The following is a 6,000-nucleotide window of genomic DNA, read 5'->3' on the forward strand; positions in this document are numbered from 1 at the left end:
AGCTGGGGGTTAGGCAGTCCGGGGGGGCACATGTGCCCATGTGCACTTGCACAAGTCTTTTTTAGCTGGCTGCTGCTTCTGGCCCAAAGGGTGGAAAAAGGGCGTGGCAAGCCAAGCAAGCAGCTGAGTCCAGAGGCAGGAGCTGAGGCAGATGGTATACAGCCAGTGGGGGTGGTGGAGGGGCAGCGGTGGTGGTAATAGTGGTGGGGGTTGGGGGGGACACACAGATGGATCGGGGGGCAGCTCCACACCACACCCCCTGTGTCCCTACAAACACAGTCAAAACCCCCACCACAAGAGCACAGTTTGGAAATTACTCAGTCTTATGGTCCCCTCCACGGTGGTCTGCAAAGTCTCTAGGTGCTGCTCCACTGGCAGATGATCCTCTTCTTCTCCTCGGGCTTCAGCAGCTCCAGGCAGCGGCCTCTGCAGCAGCAGCAGCTCCAGGAACTCCAGGTGGTCGTCCAGGCAGGCAGAAAGGACCCCTCTCAGGTGGTGGTGGTGGTATCCACAACAGCAGTGGCTGGGGTTCCTCACTCCTCCTCTCTGGGGAGTGGGCTAGCAGCCCCCCCCCCCGGGGCTGCAGTTGCAGCAGTAGCAGCACCCAAGTGTGGGGGGTCCAGCAACCAGGTAGCAGAGAAGGGGGGGTGGGTGTCTGGCCCAGCCAGGGGAGCAGCTGGAGCAGCAGGGAGAGCTTAGGTCCTAGCAGCAGCAGGAGTAGCAGCTTCCCACCTCCCTCCAAGCTAGAAGGCTATGGGAGAGCAGTGGGAGGGAGGGAGGGAGAGAGAGAGAGAGAGATTCGCTCCAGGCTAAACAAGTCCCTGGTACCAGGATTAGTGAAATGGAAGCTGCTCCAGGTCAATTAAGACACCTGGGGTCAATTAAGAACTTTCCAGAAGGCAGGGGAAATGCTATGTTGATTGGGACACCTGAAGCCAATCAGGGGCTGGCTGAAACTAATTAAAAGCCTCCCAGTCAGTCAGGTGGGTGTGCATGTCAGGAACTGTGGGAAGAAGTTGTGCTGTTGGAGAGGCTGAGTAGTACACACCATATCGGGCACAAGGAAGGAGGCCCTGAGGTAAGGGTGAAGTGGAGCTTGAGGAAGTGAGGGCTGCTGTGGGGGAAGTAGCCCAGGAAATTGTACATGTCATGTTTCTAAAAGGTCAGTTACCATAGCTGATACTATTAGGGTCCCTGGGTTGGAGACCGGAGTAGAGGGTGGGCCCGGGCTCCCCCCCACCTTTGCCCCCTGATTAATCACTGAGATTGGGAGACAACAGAGACTGTGCAAGGAAGGATAAATTCTCCTCATCTCCCTCATTGGCTTATGATGAAAATGGTTCAGTAGACTGTGACCATTGTTCTAAAGCAAGAAGGGTTACGTGGAGGGTCACAGTGAGCCTCTGAGGCTAGCGATATCTGCCAGGAAACGCAGGACCCATGGAGGCAAGGACAGAGCTTTGTCACACTAGATATGACATGTAACAGGTCTTTGCAAAGATTATGATTTACTGAATATATTCATCCTATTTGTATGCATGCATCATTTTTATATCTGAAGTTATGAGCGTTGGCTCTAAGCTTGCATTTAAAGTGTTTGCTGTAGGACCACATAAGGCAGATTTGGTCAACATAGTGTGAAGGGGTTATTCAAGTAATTTGGAGTACTTAACAATGAACTTTGGGAGACACCAATCCACATCTGAGCTTTCCTGGGAGTGTTCAAACTAACATATAAGCAATGGCGTCTGCCTGCAAAAAGCTGAATCATTCATAGACATGTGTCTTGCCCAGGTGGCTAGAGACTCCATCTTGTGGCTCTGATGTGGCTCAAGAGAGACTATAAAAGACCCTGGGAAACCCCTCCATTTTGTCTTCAACTGGCTCAAGAGATAGCCTCTCCACCCCAAGGAGATGCCTGAAAGAAACTGGAACAAAGGACAGTAACTACGGGGTGGGGGGGGGGCGGTGAGTGATTGCTGGACCCAGACTAGGAAGGAGTCTAATCTGTGAAAGAAGCTTATTGGAACATTTCTGAGGGTACATTTATTTTCCTACTGTATTAGGCTTAGTCTTGTGTGGTTGTTTTATTTTGCTTGGAACCACTTAAATCTTACTTTTTATACTTAATAAAATCACTTTTTGCTTATTAATTAACCCAGAGCAAGTAATTAATACCTGGGGGAGCAAACAGCTGTGCATCTCTCTCTATCAGTGTTATAAAGGATGAACAATCTATGAGTTTACCCCGTATAAGCTTTATACAGAGTAAAACAGATTATTTGGGGTTTGGATCCCATTGGGAACTGGGTATCTGGGTGTTGGAGACAGGAGCACTTAAGTAGTTTTCTGTTAAGTCTGCAGTTTTTGGGGGACATGTTTCAGACCTGGGTCTGCGTTTGCAGCAGGTTAGCATATCTGGCTCAACAAGGCAGGGTACTGAAGTCCCAAGCTTCCAGGGAAAATGGGCTCAGAGGTAGTCTCAGCACATCAAGTGGCAGTCCCAAGGGGGTCTCTGTGACTCAACCCATCACAACCCCGTACTCAGCTCTATGGCTTAATCATGATTTAGTCCCTTCTCCCTTATCATTTGCAATATCTCTTATGTTATGTGCTGTGTTGTTGCTAATATTTTCCTGATAATTCCATCTCAAGCCCGGCAGTCCATTCTTGGTTCAAATTTTCCTCTGCTGTTGTTACTTGCAATGGCAAATAGAAGAGGGGATAATCTATTTGAGGTCATCTGCAGCCGTAAACTGTCTCTGCTTGTGCATTTGCAGATAATGCTATGACAAAGCTGAAATCACTCATTTGAAGCAGCACCATATATAAATAAACCTTTTCATCTTGACAATTACAGGTGGGGGGGGGGCGCGGATGGGTGGATAGACCAAGGCCAGGTCCCACAGATATTGAAGGTCATAATGGATCTTTATACTCAAGTGTGGTTGAAAAGCATGTTTCACTTTATTACCTGGCTGTGTTGTTTCTGCTACAGTTTATTTTTTTGGCTATGGTTGCATCATTGGTCTTAATACTCTTTAATGTTTGCTAGGTTCAAGAGCCATAGGAGAGACTTCATGAATTGGGATGCAGACAGAAATGATTTAATATTGCATTTTTGAGCACTGCTGTTCCCAAGTGAGGTTACGTAGCCAATAATTTGTCCTCTTTCCAACTCACTCATGTTTCTTGGGAGCAATAATGAGTGAATGTTGCTATTACCCAGTCGGGCTGTTATAGCTTCTCAGCTTACTTTCGATTTTCTTGGCTAGAGCTCAAAGAACGTCTGACAGTGTTTTACTGTGTTGGATTCACTTCAGGATAAACCACACAGAGCATCAGCTTTTTACAAGAAACAGGAACAGGCTTTATATTAACTGAATAAACTGGCTCAAACAGAGCAGGTTGGGAAGATGATGGTTTACCTTTTGCCCCAGTTATTTTCCTCTTTAAAATGTTTGTCATTTGGGCAAGGAACAGAAACAATGTAATGTAACTTACGTGACCACCACCACCACAGAAATAAAGAATAACTAATGCTGAATAGTCAAAGCAAACAGTCTGCAACCCATTCATAGCCTGGAAATTATTGGTCGGAACTATTTTGCAAATACAAATAATGAATTCAACTTTAAGAAAGTCAAGATGTGTTTGTAAACCATTTACTAACCAAGAGAAGGGGCTCACTTCATAATAAATATTGTTCTGAGGTCTAAATTTTGCCACCCCATTCATGCCAAGTGGTACTTTATCCCATGAACAGTGCTATTGACATCGGCAGCAGTGAACAGCCCTGTGGGCTAGCCGTGCCGAGTACGTGTCAGGTTTCAGACTGGTTTGTCTAATGACTAGTTTGACCAGCTCTGATAGAAAATAGCATGCCTTTAAAATGTGCTGACGCCAGAACTCCCATTTGTTGTATTATGCAAGATGGAAGAAGGTCTAAGTTTGTGGGGGAGATTCTGTGCTGCATCTCTTGTGGAACTTACAGCTCACATGAAGATGTGGTTAAGGAAGCTTTAAATCATCGTTGTGCCTGCCAAATCCTGGGCTACTCTAGGGGCTCAGCAGTCCCATAACATAACTTAGCTCTACTGGGGTCCTGTCTAAGAGTATATCCACACTGCAGTATGGCTGCTTGGAAGCAGGCTTGGTTCACACACACCTGCAAGCACACAAGTCAGGATGTGGATACATGCTGTGTGGTGTAGATGGACCCATAGCTACTTGTCTTCCCAGGGCTGCCTTATGGGCTACAGCTCTGCCTAAATTCTGTATGCTGCAGCCCCACCCTGGAACATCACTCTTGACCTACAGCCCCATGCTGGCAAACACCTTACACCAGGACTTGCAAAAGGATTCTTGGAAGTCAGTCTGATTCTCTAGTGCAGTGTCTATACCTATTCTTTGGAGGATCCAGGTTTTTTAGAGGCCCTTCACACCACTCCAGCACATTTGCCTGGCATAAATTGGCTGAAGTGGGAAGAAATGCGCCTCCAAACGTAAGATATGCTATTCCTTTAATTTACCTAGCAAGCTGCCTTTCTAACTAAGTTTCCAAGTTTGTAGGAAGCTTCCTGTTAATAGACATCAGAGTTTTAAAATGTATGTGATGTCATGCCATCCTTTCTGGAAAGCTAGAGAGCATCTGAACAGAAATCAAAGCACTAACAACATTGTGTTTGATAATATGTGGGTCAGCACCTCTGAAGGAATTGAGGTTAAACAGCCTCTTCCTGCTGAGTTACCCAATTTTGATCCAAATTATCTGTATTTGGTGAATATACCGTAAAATTGTGGCCTGAATTTAGTGGATATTTACTGTGATATTTTTGATACACTGAAATGTACATCTAACATTAAGATATTCCTTGCACAGCAGAATGAAATTATTTTAATGCAGCTTAATTTTCTGAGGAAGCATGAATGTACTAAGGAAAATGATCTCTACTTCCCCCTCCACTTATTTTATATCTAGGGGGCAGATCCTCTGCTGGTTTAATTGCTTACGCCGCAAAGTCATAAGCATCTGCCCCTTAGCGTTTGAAACATGAAACTGACCCTGGGCTGTAATTACTTAGCTTCCAGTGAAAGACTTTGGTTTGTAAATATAAATAATTGGGATGAAGAAAAAAATGAGTGAGAGAATAATAAATATTTATTCTGGAAAATAAAGGCAGAAAAAGAAGGAATGAGAATAATAAAGATTGCAATCAACTGATAAAGAGCATAAAAACACAGACATGCAATCCCCACAACCTCAAGTTAGGGGTGCTCTGTCTGGACTGGTGGGGGGAAAAAAAAGTAGTGGCTCCTTTAAGGATCCCTCCTCCTTTTAGAGTTGGGAGGGAATGGCTGAAGGGGGAGGCATCACCTGAGCTGGTGGGGCTCAGGTAAACCACTGGCCTGGCATACCTGGAAGAGGGCATGTAAACCCTGCCCTTCCAGTTTAGCTCCCCACCACACCCACGCTAAAAGAGAATACACAAATGAAAGAAGAAAAGGGCAGCAGATTACAAAGTCAAGGTGCAAATCTGTGAAGGGCTGAGAGCACCTGTAACTCCTGAGGAAGTGGGAGGTCAGGGTGTTCAGCATCTTGCAGTATGAGACTGTCACAGGGATGAAATATTAAGCAGCTAACATTAAGTAGATATCAAAATGGAAGGTTTTATTTATGAACACCATTAACATTATATGTGAGGCCACTTATGGGAAAACGGAACATACAGAAGATAGATAAGGCTAGTCTTGCTCTTTCCAGTATGGCACAGTGTTTTATACCATCATTTTTCTCCTTATTTGCCCTTTATTTTAATATAATGAACTAGATATAAAAATCAGTATTTGTAATAACCATTTCTCTCTCATTTGAAGCCTAATATTTTTAGGTAAATTGAACAAAAGTAAAAGATGTTATTTGCTTTTAGTATGTATAATTGCACTTCCCACCCCACTTTTGAGTTGAGCATAGTTTTAAATCTTGCATGCAAAGAGCAA

Source organism: Dermochelys coriacea, chromosome 9 (assembly GCF_009764565.3).
Source record: "Dermochelys coriacea isolate rDerCor1 chromosome 9, rDerCor1.pri.v4, whole genome shotgun sequence".
Lineage (NCBI taxonomy): Eukaryota > Metazoa > Chordata > Testudines > Dermochelyidae > Dermochelys > Dermochelys coriacea.